This window comes from Pelophylax lessonae, assembly GCF_965119305.1.
Source record: "Pelophylax lessonae genome assembly, chromosome: 1".
NCBI lineage: Eukaryota > Metazoa > Chordata > Amphibia > Anura > Ranidae > Pelophylax > Pelophylax lessonae.
The window spans coordinates 369,102,887-369,116,712 of record NC_138768.1 but is presented as its reverse complement, the minus strand read 5'-3'; positions in this window follow the sequence as shown (position 1 = coordinate 369,116,712).

Here is a 13,826-nt window from a genome sequence, read left to right as displayed (position 1 = left end):
CTGATAAGAGGCATGGAGGAGCTCAGCTATGAGGAAAGATTAGAGGAACTGAATGTATTCTCTCTTGAGAAGAGGAGATTTAGGGGGGTATGAACAACTGAACTTGGTATTGAGTTATTCACTTTAAGATCATTACAAAGGACAAGGGGGCACTCTTTAAGTCTAGAGGAAAAGAGATTTAATCTCCAAATACGGAAAGGTTTCTTCACGGTAAGAGCTGTAACAATGTGCAATAGACTCCCTCCAGAGTCTTCTGGCCAGCCCAGTAGATCGCTTTAAAAAATGCATGGAGAAGGGGCGTGGCCAGATGTGATCGAGGCAAGTCGTGCTTCTGAGGAGCTCCCGCAGTATCCTGCTAATTACCCTGTTTGGGGCTATCCTCCTGCCTATCTGCGGGTCACCTATCGTGGGGAAGTCCAGCTGCACTTCGGGGATGCCCACTTCGGCTTCAAAACCGCAGCGCGGGCAACAATCCGGACAGAGGCAGACTCGCTCCACTCGCGGCCCGGGCCGGGGCTCCGCCTCCGCCATCTTGGATTCGTCATCTGCCCCTCAGCATGCTTCTGGAGCGGGCGCGAAAATGGATGCGGCGCAGCAGGTAGCGGCTTCTTCTCCGGCTGTACAGGTACCTGTCCCCTTGCCCTCTACACCGCTGCAGGAGCAGGACCAGCGAGCCATCACGGCCCCCATCCTGGCTGCAATTGACAGTAGCAAAGCGGCGCTCATGGTCAAGATAGACCACCTTGCCTCTGAGTGTACATTAATCAGGCATGACCTGGACAAAATGAGGGGCCGCATTACAACAGCGGAGGAGAGCATTTCTGAGGTGGAAGATAGTACTCACTCCCATGCCTCACAGTTGGCGGACCTACAGCACCTGGTCAAATCCCTGCAACATAGAGCTGATGACGCAGAGGACCGCCAACGCCGCAATAATGTCCGGGTGGTGGGACTCCCTGAAGGGGCAGAGGGGACTAGGCCGGCCATCTTTGCTGAACAGTTCTTTAAACAGCTCCTGTCCCTTTCGGATCTCCCGCCTACCTATGTGGTTAAAGCGAGCCCACCGGGTTCCGATGGGTGCCCGCCCGCCCGGAGCTCCGCCGAGGCCTTTCCTGGTTAAGTTCCTGAATTATAGGAATCGGGACATGCTGCTATTGGAGGCCAGGAAGCACCAGGATCTGCACTTTGAAAATACCCGGATTATGCTTTTCCCTGACTTTTCTGCGGAAACCCAGAGGAAATGTCGTTCGTTCACGGAGGTGCGCAAACGACTCAGGGATAAGGAGATTAAGTACAGCATGATGTATCCCAGTCGGCTCAGGATCCAATACAATGGCGCAGTTAAATTTTATGAAACGCCGCAAGAGGTTTCTGACTGGCTGGATGGTCTGCGCTGAAGTGCCGCTTCCTCTACCTGTTTATTCCCCCTCCTGGATCATGCATGTGGTTCTATGCTGGCCGCATAGTGGGCCTGTGCCATCTCTCTGGTGCGATACCCTTCCCCTTCTGTTTCCTGCAATGCCCCTTGGCTGCCCTGTTGGTTCCGGGGGCTCCTCTGGAGTCTTTTCTATTGTCATCACCTAAGAGACTGCCGGACTTTGATCGCATTTGACACTCGTCCACAGTTCCAGATGTTGGGGTGTTCTGGGCTTAAGTCTCATACCGGCTGGATGGTTACTAGTTTTTTGTTTTTTTTTGTTGTTGCTGGTATAAGGGCATTGGGAATGTTTTGTTGGCAACTCGACCCTCTAACGTTTCAGCCTCAGTGGTCTTGGATCCTTTTGCTGCTACTTGCTCTCAGTTCACAACGCTATTTTGGGTGGAACATTTCTTTTTCTGAATCCCTGCTGACATTTTTTCTTGATGCCCATGGCTGATGCAGTACGCTTCCTCTCATGGAATGTGAGAGGTCTGAACAATAAATATAAACGGGCCAGTGTATTTCAATGTTTGAAACAGGCGAAGCCGCATGTCCTCCTCCTGCAAGAGACTCACCTGGATGGTAATCTGGTGCTCGCTTTGAAGAAACCGTGGATTCAAAAGGCGTTTCATGCCACATACTCCACGTACGCCAGAGGTGTATCGGTGCTTATCAGTAAATCTATTCCATGTTCCGTCCACCAGGTGATCTCAGACCAGGGGGGACGATATGTGGCTGTGGTGATGAAATTGTATTCGTTCAAATTTATTTTGGTTGCTGTTTATGTACCTCCTCCCTTTAATGTTCAGATGCTGTATGACCTGCCTGCTAAGCTCTCGGCTCATGCCTCCCTGCCTATGTTATTTATGGGTGATTTTAATGCGATTTTGGATGGGGCGTTGGATACTTCCAACCCCACCCGACAGGCCTCGGTGGATCTGGTTGCCTGGGCGGCTGCTCAGGGCCTGGTTGAGTTATGGCGTTGGAAGCATCCAGATGGTAGGGAGTACTCTCACCTGTCCACTACGCACCGCTCGGCGGCCAGGATAGACCTGGCTTTTGGTAGTGCTCGTTTCCAGTCCCTCGTGACTGCTGATTACTTGGCTAGGGGGGGGGTGTCTGATCATAACCAGCTTCTCTTGACAGTGCACCTCCGGTTGGGGGCTGGAGAGCGGGGTTGGAGACTGTCTCCGGGCTGGCTTCAACAGGATCAGGTCACCTCCCACCTGGTACAGGCGGTCCAGACGTACTGGGTGAGCAATGTAGACTCTGCCGAGCCTTCAGTGGTTTGGGAGGCCTTCAAGGCGGTGGCCAGGGGGGAGTGCATCTCAGCTATTAAAACTGCCAGGAAAGATCATAATGGGGAGCTCCGGTCTATGCAGGAGGTGGAGAGGGAGAGGGCGCGGGATCATGCTGCTTCGCCATCCGAGTCCACTTACACCTCCTTATTGGAGGCGAGGCGTCTCCTCTCACTCCACCTGTCTGATCTTGCCTATACTGAGGCTTCCCATTTCAGGGCTGCTGCCTTTGCACAAGGGGATAAAAATGGCAAATTCTTGGCTAGGTTGGTGGAGGATCAGAGGGCCCCTATTAACATCCCACGTATTAAGAGTTCTAGGGGGGAAATGCTCACTGATCCGCGGGATATTTTGGAGGAGTTCAGGAATTACTTTGAGTCCTTATATGCCCCTGTCCATGACTATGACGATGCTGTCATGGAGACTACTCTCCGTGGCCTGGCTCTACCTACCCTGACTGACGAAGATAGCGCCTTACTAGACGCTCCGATCACTCCCCTAGAAGTGAAAGGGGCCATTGCCTCCTTCCCGCCGCAGAAGGCTCCGGGTCCGGATGGGTTCCCTGCGGACTTCTATAAGGAGTTCTCGGAGCAGTTGGCCCCGCGCCTGAGTGCCCTGTTTCAACACTGCCTGGAGGGGGGGGCTCTCCCGCCATCCATGATGGATGCATATATGGTGCTGCTGGCAAAACCGGGAAAAGACCCTGAGGACTGTTCCTCATACAGGCCCATAGCCCTGCTGAACGCGGACCTGAAGGTCCTAACCAAGGTCCTTGCGAATCGTCTGGCGAAAGTCATACATACCTTGGTTGACCCTGACCAGACGGGTTTCATGCCGGGGAAATCGGTGGATACCAATATTCGGCGTCTGTTTACGCACCTCCAACTCCCGGTGGCTGCCTCCTCGCAACGCGTAGTGGTCTCTATTGACATAGAAAAGGCCTTCGACTCTGTCGACTGGACCTATATGCACACGGTCCTGTCGCTCATGGGTTTTGGCCCCAATTTTCGGACTTGGGTGAAACTGCTATATTCTTCTCCTCGTACAGCCATTCGCTTGGGTCTGTTGACCTCGGTGTATTTTAGGGTGGGTAGGGGGACCCGTCAAGGTTGCCCCCTATCGCCCTTCCTTTTTGCGCTTACCATCGAACCGGTTGCCATTGCATTGCGCTCCTCGCAGGTTTTTGAGGCGGTCAGAGTAGGCTCCATAAAGGAGTGTGTGGCGTTATACGCTGATGACATGCTTCTTTTCCTTAATGATCCTGGTCCTTCCTTACAGGCTGTCTTACGGATCTTGGATGAATTTGGCAAGTATTCGGGACTCCGGGTGAATTGGGGAAAGTCCTTGATGTTGTCTGTAACAGGAGTGCCTGGTGCACTAGTTGGGGATGGCCCCTTCCCGGGTTGGGTTGACGCATTTACCTACCTTGGGGTCCGGGTAACTAGGCATCCGAAGGACTATTATGACCTGAATCTCCTCCCGCTCCTGCCTAGGCTTCAGCTCCTGGTGCAGGTGTGGAGGAGGATTCCGCTTTCCCTAATGGGAAGAATAGCCCTCCTTAAAATGAAGTTTCTCCCTGTGGTTCTATATTTCTTGCGCCACTCCCCGCTGTGGGTTCCAAAGACGTTTTTTAGCAGATTGGATAGTATTATTAGCTCCTTCCTCTGGTCCCCCGGGGTTCCCAGGATTGGCCTTCAGGCCCTCCAGGAGCCTTGGGGTAGCGGGGGTCTGGCTCTCCCTGATTGGCGGAAATATTATCTGGCTGGGCAAATGGTTTTTGCGAGGCGATGGCTGCGGGCGGATGAGGAGGACTCGGCTACGGTCCTGGAGGCGGCGCACCTGGGATCCTATGAAAGTCTCCGTCTGGCTCTCCACAGGGGGGTGGGTTCCGACCTCCCGTTGACAGCGTCAATGAAGGCTACCATTAGGGCGTGGAGCCAGACTGTACGACTGGCCTGCCCCAGCTACGTTGGACTTTCCCCGTCTACCCCTCTTTGGATGAATCCAAAGCTCCCTCATTTTTACCGCTTACCTGACCCTATGGTGTGGGCTACTGTGGGGGTGAAGACGTTAGGGGACATAACGACAGAGGGAGAATTGCTATCATTTGACAACCTACGTACAAGACATGACTTACCCTCAACTCATTTTTTCAGATACCTACAGCTGCGTCATGCCTTTCAATGCCAATTTACTGACACCAAGATTGAACCGGTACCATCTGACCTAGAATTAATGCTAACTAATCCTGACCTTACCAAAACCCTATCTTCAGTTTACAAGGATTTATTCAGACTGACTCCACCAAGTATTGTGAAGTGTAGGGAGCGTTGGACCGCTGAAATTCCTGAACTCCAGGGGGAGGACTGGGATGACATGTGGGTTGAACCATTCAAACACCTCGTTGCTGCTAGAGACAAACTTATTCAGTTCAAGTTTCTCCATAGAATATACTACACTCCTGCTAGACTAGCTAAAATTTACCCCACGTCCTCCGCTGAATGCTGGCGATGCTCTGCCTCTCCGGAGGATGCGTCCCATATTTTCTGGGATTGCCCGCTGATTCAGCGCTACTGGTCAGAAGTTACCACCTGCTTAGGGGAGGTGCTGATGACTGCGGTCCCGCTGACTCCAAGTGTTTGTCTGCTGGGTTTGGTGGAGGAGGTGGTTCCCTCGGTGGCACATAGAACCCTTCTAACTATATTGCTATTTTATGCCAAGAAGGCCATATTGTTACAATGGAAGAAGGTGACCCCGCCTTCTCTGCTGTACTGGAAGGGTCTGGTGAATGCCGTGTTGCCCCTTTATAAAGAAACATATTTGTCCCGAGGGTGCCCCAAGAAGTTTGAGAAAGTGTGGAGGGCATGGGTGGAGTCTCCTGTTACAGTACGGTAGATAGCGTTTGTAATTTGTTATGATAATGTTCACCTAACTGAGTGATGCTTCCTTTATGTGTGGGCTGGGAGCGGGGACGGCTGGGCACTGGTGCGCCGGGGCTCAGTCGTTCCGGGTCCCATTATCCTGCTTTTTTCGGAGGGAATCCGGCTGTGTTTGGGGGTTGGGTTGCCAGGGTGGGGGGTGGGGGGGGGGGACTTTACTGTTTTGATGTTGCTGTTTGTGTGACTCCCCCATGTTGGGGTGAGCTGGTCTATTGTTTTTGTATGTTTTGTTTGTGTGAAAACTTCAATAAAAAGAATTTTACAAAAAAAAAAAAATGCATGGATTCTTTCCTAAATATACCTAATATTATTAAATACTAACATTTATAGGTAACGTTGATCCAGGGAATATCCAATTGCCTCTCGGGGGATCCAGAAGGAATTTTTTTCCCCTGCTGTAGCAAATTGGATCATGCTTTTCTGGGGTTTGTCATCTTCCTCTGGATCAACTGTGGGTATTGGATTGTGTATATGGGATTGTATGATTTATTTTTCTCTTTTATTGGTTGAACTAGATGGACTTGTTTATTTTTACAAACTGACTAACTATGTAACTATATGTAAGAATTTATTTCTAGATTATTTTCTCGGTCAATAACGCAGCAAAAAAGCCACAGCAACGTAACAGCCAAGAAACTAGCATTCTCAAAGGTAAGTTCAGCATTGACCACTATATTATTTTCTCAAGATGGACTGTCTGGCAAAAGGATAAAATGTCACATGAGCTTCTAATCTCCAGTTTGAGATAACAACACAGCGCTACTACACTGATATCCTAGGAAGTGCAATCAACTCTGCCCAGCTCTTTCCTGCTGGACTACAGAACATTCCCTCTTTCCTTAACTTCATAATAGGAGAGGTGGGGTCCTGCCATCCAGTGGAAGAGACAGGGCTGATAATACTTCTTGGGATTTCAGTCCAGCACAATAAAGATTTTTGCCAGCACACCACAGATGTTGAGCCGAAATGCTTTTATATTGAAGTATGATCACATCACAAACAAAGTGCAACTTTTCGTAGACTCACACAGCACACCTTCGTTAGGCATGCCTAAAGGGGTGACTCCAAAACATTGCACTTTCTTTGTGATGTGATCATAATTCAACAAAAAAACATTTGGACTCAACTTGAAGATCAATGCTGTGCTGGCAAATACCTTTATTGTGGCTTTCATGATCCAGTCTCCAGCTGGTAGTTGCTACAGCACCTACTACTTTAGAGCTTTCTCCAGGAATGTGTGCAATAGAAATATGGATTATTTCAGTCCATTACGGGCCCATCTGTGAGCTAACTCAGGAAGTTGATAGCACACTGGACTTTTGAAAGAGCAACAGATATTTTTCTGTACTGCAGCATTTTTAAAAGGATAAAACATATGGAGAAGTGTGCATATATTGCAGTGATTTACTGCATATTTTTTGCCACAATACACATTTTAAATATACCATGATGAAACTAATATTTAGGCCAAAGCTAGCCACGCTCTATGACAGAAAACTATCATGAGAAAATATCAAATATAATGTTTCTTTATTTTTCTGGTGTGGGTTATTTTATAGAAGGTTAGCAGATAAAACATGTTATTCTAATTTATTTAGCTAGCATTCAAAAGAGAGACCCTTTTTTCAGACAGCTATGCGTATGCAATAAATGTAAGGACATATAAAATTAATTCTGGGAACATTGACCAACAGTTTGGCACTCAAATCAATTTAGACTCAAAAGCATACCTTAATGTATAGCAGTTCAATGTCAACACTGCACACATGCATGCGTATTGGTGGGAACAAGATCTCAAAGGAGTTGTAAAGTCTCAAGGTTTTTCACCTTAATGCATTTTATGCATTAAGGTGAAAAACCTTTGGTGCTGCAGCTGTCCCTCAGACCCCCCCCCCCTTTATTCTTACATGAGCCCGATTGTTCCAATGATGAGCATGAGTCCAGTGGCTGCAGCCTCTCTCTCGTGTCCTCATTGCATTGATTGATAGCAGCGGGACCCATTGGCCCCCGCTGCTGACAATCAAATCCAGTGAATTGGGAGCGGGGGGCGGGGTAGAGTCCCGCTGTCTGTGTCAATTGACACAGCAGCGGGACTCGTGGGGGCACCCGATGAAGAAGAGGAGCCAGGAGAACCGCCAGGGCCCACCAAAAGAGGAGGATTGGGGCTGCTCTGTGCAAAACTCTTACACAGAACAGTTAAGTATAACATGTTTGTTATTTTGCAAAAAAAAAAAAAAACATTTACAATCACTTTAGTGCCGGGTCACACTTGTGCGATGCGGGAAGGCTGCGAATTCGCAGCCTGTTCCCGCATCGCAAACGCACATGTGGCAGTTCACACTGCCATATGCGATACGCTGGGGGTGTCAATTAAATGTTAACGACATCCCCAGTTTGATCGCATATCGCAGTGCGATCTGACAGTTTGCACAGGATCGGATCGCACAAGTGTGAACCACTGTGCGATCCGATCCTGATGCGGCTGATAAAAAGGGTCATATGCGACTTTTGTGCGGGTGCAGTGTGAATTTAGCCATACAAAGTGTATGGCTGAATTCGCACTGCACATCCAATCGCATGTAATGAAGGACTTAAGGACTTACTGAACAGACTTTTTTGTCTTTATCTGTCAATACCATTCTTTGATCTGTTAAATTGCTGAAAGATTGCATATATCAAACATCCCTTTTATATACATCATACTGTACAGCACAGGTGTCAAACACAAGGCCCGAGGGCTGAATCCAGCCCTCAAGGCCATTTCATGTGGCCCTTGCGCCTCTCCTGCAGCTGCAGGAGCGCTCCAGCCCTCTTCTGGCCCTCCTCCAGACCCTGTACTTTTTGCTTTTCAGCAATGCCTACAGCTTCTTCCCAGCAGCAGCACAAGATAAGGAGGTGCACTGTGATGTAAGGGAGGGTGAGGGGCTTAATTTCTGATGGTGGGGAGGCTCTTGACGTCTTATATTAGAGTAGGGGATGCTCTGGACATCTAGTCTTACAGATACAACCGGCCCTTTTGAGGGCAGTAATAATGCGGATGCGGCCCGCGATTAAATTGAGTTTGACACCCCTGCTGTACAGTATATGTCTCCACCTTGCTATTATTTTTCCATTAAAACTGTACTTTCAAAATGCCTTGTATGGCATGAATTTTTAAACAACATTTTATACTACAGTTTTAGTGTAACAGAAACCTGTCTATAAGATACTCTCTTAGATCTTTTTTTCTTCACTTGACACCAGTCAGTGCATACTGGAAAAAACTTTTAGCTCTTAGTCCTCATATACATGAACATGAAAAGAATATTCTCAGGAGTGTGTTCCCGTACCTCCTGATGGCTTCCTGCCATTCGGCAAAAGTATACTAAGCACTCAAATGCATAGGGGTTGATTTACCAAGGGCCAATAGACTTTTAACTTTGCAAGAGAAGTTGCACTTGGAAATTAATTTGCCCCAGAGCTCAGTGAATGTGGTGAAATTTCACTTTGCAAAGAATAATCAATCGCATGCAATGAAAATACAAAAAACAGCATTTTTGCCTGCACAGGATTCGATGACGGAAGTCAACAGAGCTTCACCTCATTCATAAGCTCTGGGGAGAATTGCAAATCTTGCAAGGTGAGCGCCCTATTTGGCTTTAGTAAACCTCATACAGTCAAAAATTAGCTTGGTTTCATGCTGCACACATGAACAATGATTGGTCAATCCAGGTGCATTTGTTATTACACATATATTCACATGTACTGCTGCTCTGTACATGCCAGTACTGGAATTTTCCTAAAGACACTGAATTGAATGTGTTTCTGCATCATATTTACATTACCTTGAATATACTATGGTCATTTGGACCACTGTACCAGTTCACTGAGGGAAACAACAAATCCTGGAGAACCCTAGCTTCACGCTAATAGGTGAGATTTACTGGGAGTTATGACTCATGTAAATCGTTCCGCACTTGTTTGAGATCTTTTGTTCTGCAGTAAAGGCTTTTTTTGGATTTTACCATAGAAAACATTTCCCCTCAAAAAGAAAAAATTGGGTAGAATAATTTATGTTTATACACTATATGGCACAAAAACATGCTAAACTGACCTAGCAGAAATAATACATACCGTATATACTAGAGTATAAGCCGACACGAATATAAGCCGAGGCACCTAATTTTACCCCAAAAAACTGGGAAAACGTATCGACTTGAGTATAAGCCCAGGGTGGGAAATGCAGCAGCTACTGGACCTAACTGGACCACCATGAGACCCAAAACAGGGGCTGCGGGCAATGTGCAGAGGCTGCAGACATGGTACAGGATATGCAGCGCTGCAGGCATAGTACAGGAGATGCAGGGCTGCGGGCTTGGTACAGGAGAATCTGTGGGCATGGTATAGAAGATGGTACAGGCATGGTACAGGAGATGGTACAGGCATGGAACAGGAGATGGTACAGGCATGGTACAGGGGATGGTACAGGGGATGGTACAGGAGATGGTACAGGCATGGTACAGGAGATGGTATAGGCATGGTACAGGAGATGCAGGGCTGTGGGCATAGTACAGGAGATGCAGTGCTGCGGGCATGGTACAGGAGATGTGTAAAGTGCAGAGAAAGGTTGTAAACGGCGCTACCTTGTGCAAATAAATAATTAAATGGTAATAAAGTGCATTCACTTATAATCAAATGATAAATGAGAGGGTGTGTCCCATAAAACCGAAAGGGTTAAAAATTATTATATATACTGTGTATCAAGTGGGTACAAGTAAAAAGGTAAAATATCCTGGTGTGTGATGGATAAAACCCAGAAAGTGCTGAAGTGCAATAAAAAAATAAATAACATAGACAGTGTTTTTATTGTGATATACAGGTAATTAAATCAATCCACTGTGGAAATAAAATAATCAAATATTGGTGAATATTCCTGGCGCTGTTACTATCAAAAGTGCAACATGCCAGTAGAAACCATATAAGTGAAGTAGAGTGAAATCAGGGAATAATCCCGTGTAAATGAATAGATCAAAATAAAATGAGAAATCAGCTGCAATCACCTGTGTGACCACTAGGTGTCGCGCTGTATATACAACCTGCCCTAAACGAAAGTTAGGCAAAATGGATCTTCAAAGGTCCCCCTCCACAATCAACCAAGCACCGGTTGGCGAGTTTCCATATGGAGAGAAAGAAAAGGGGAGCCTTGTGAAGTATCAATCATAAATTGAAGAAAAGAACGTAGCATCCACTCACTATGAGAAGCTGTGGTAGCTGCCTCGCATCAGTTGCAATCGCCGGCTAGCTTCCGCGTTCCACGGCGATGGAGTCTCAAACCGGAAGTGACGCTGTGACGCAATGGACCCGCCCTACGCGTTTCGTCATCGACGTCTGCTGGAGCGGCGTCACCACGGCGCACTCCCGGTCTTCTTATAGCCAGCCCTTGTCATGGCAACAGATTGACTGCCGTCAGCCATCTTGGTGCTCCGTGTTCGTTGCCGAATGGAGGCCATCTTACTACTCCCTGTATTACTATAGGGGAGTATAGAGGGCGGCTTATTTACATCATTTACGAAGCAGCTATTCACGGGGCTACTACGAGGACCACAACATAAAAAGAAATGTTTTAAAATTGCAAAAGAAAGAGTGTGTTTCTAAAAAATTATTTTTTATCTTGGGTACAACCTTTAATAGACAAAAAATTAAAAGTAAATATGCTGAAATTATTATTCGTGCTAAAAAAAAACTTAAAAACAGTGTTGAGAGTCTTTTACAAGCCCTAAGTGCATAATGTTACTAGAAACATTCCTGGGGCTATGCTCTCTGTGAGTCATCCTGTCCACCTCATGGGGGGGAATTTGGATATCACGGTATATTCTTAGAGACCAAAACTCACAGCTGTGTGTGTAAGGGAAAGCCGGAGAGAAAAATAATTTAAAAAGCTTAAAATCCAAAAAAAAACAAAAAATGATCCGATGTTGGATGAGAAGGCTGAGACAAAAATTGCTTAATCACGCAAAATGTACCGTTTTCACTGGAGGTGGGTATAGTGGGAAGTGGTTCGATATAAAGGGGATATATGTGTGTGGGAAAAGTATATATATAAATGTATATATAAAAATGTGGTGAAAAATGGTAAAAATCTATAGTAAGAGAAAATGATGAATAAATGATAAATAAAAATAGGAAAGAGGAATTGGAACAAATGGATATGAGGAATGTCCAAGGATTTTCTTAATAAAATACCAGAAGGGTAGATGGGTGGAATAATGGTAATAATGAGAAGAGGGCTATACCCCTAATGGAGTTTTTAGTGCAATAATCTATCCAAGATAGGTACTGGAAGGGCAAAACAAATCACATGCATAAAAGATGCATAAAAACAGTGTACAAAGGCATGAGGGACGGTATATAGGGAATTATAGACTGTGGTATGGACTTCTTAATATTCAAGGTAAAATATAAATTATATTAAAAAGGTCATGTAGGAATCCTTTTAAAACTCTGAACAGATCTTCTTAAAAATTCTCCAAAAAACATTTTTTTAAAAATGATATCTTAAAAAATCTCCTATAAAAATCCTTTTAAAACCCTCCAAAGAAACCCTAAACCTTTCAAAAGGCTCCATAAAAGGCTTTAAAAAAGGCCCCTCCCAAAAAAGGGGGGGGGTCTTCAAATGGATGTCAGACAAAAAAAGATTTTGAATAAAAAGGAATTTTTGTATAAAAACGGGTTTTTAGACATCAGTAATGAAACAGTTCAGGTCTATATCAGCATTTAGTCCATCAGGTCTCAAAGATCGCATCAGGAAAATCCACTTAGTTTCATTTTTCGAAATCATTCTTCTCTTATTGCCTCCTCTCCAGTCCCCTTTTATTTTGTCAATGCCATAAAAAATTAGGCCAGAGGGATCCTGGGAGTGTCTTTCCTTGAAGTGTCTCGACAAGTTATGTTTGTCAAAGCCCTTTTTTATATTTTTGACATGTTCCCTAATTCTCACGTATAGGGGGCGGGTGGTTCTCCCTATATACTGCAGATGACATGGACATTCAATAACGTATGTCACATGTGTGCTGGTACAAGTGATGGTGTCTTTTATTTTATACTCCACCCCTGTAGTATGAGATTTAAAAGTTTAGATTTTTCTAGGTTGCCTCCTATTGGTCCTGCAAGGTAAGCATTTTTGGCACCTGAAAAATCCATTAATGCTTGTAGGGAGAGAATACAAGCATTAATGGGCACTGATAGGTGGCACTGATTGGCACTGACGGGCGGCACTGATAAGTACTAATTGGCACAGATAGGCGGCACTGGTGGGCAATAATGGGCACTGGTAGGCGGCACTGATAGATGGCAATGATGGGCACTGGTGAGCAGCACTGATGGGGAGGGCACCGAGCCCTGATTGCCATCCCTGGCGGCCATAGTGGGCATCCCTAGGGTCATGGGTGGGCATCCCTGGGGTCATGGGTGGGCAACCCTGGTGGTTCTAGTGGCACCCCCCCCCCCCCCCGAGGGTCTGCACTGGTAATCACTGGTATTCGTGCTTGTAAGGCACATACTGAGGAAAGCCGATCAACGGCTCTTCCTGTGTACTATGTTACGAGCCATAATTGGACACGGCTGGTCACATGGTAAAGAGCCTACGTCAGTAGGCTCTTTACCGAGATCGGAGATGCGGTGTGTCAGTGTGACCCGCCGCATCACCGATCGCCGCTCTGCACACCCCCTGGCAGAGCGCATTATCCTGCCGCCATCATATGACGTCCAGTCAGGATAATGCAACCACATTCCCGCCGTCAATCGCCCATAGGGCGGGCGGAAAGTGGTTAAAAAAAAAAATGAAACTTTACACCTTTAAACCTTTAAATGAACACTTTAAACCTTTAAAGAGTGTCAAAATTCAGGCAATGGAGAAATGTGAATTAAAACTAAAATCATTGAAAAGAAAAAAAAAAAAACGAATCAAAAGTCATTCCAAAAAATAATACAGTGAATAGTTCCACACATAATAAAAAATGGATGCCACTGAAATTACTGTCTTGCTTTCCAAAATCAGAGAAGGCACATCTCTTAAAATTCCTTTTTTAGTTTCTGTACTGCTTCTGTAAAAGGTCAGAAAATACTAAATTCTGAAAAAAAGTCCAGTAAAATTGCTAAGAAAACATTAAAATTTTCAAGAATACCGCATGT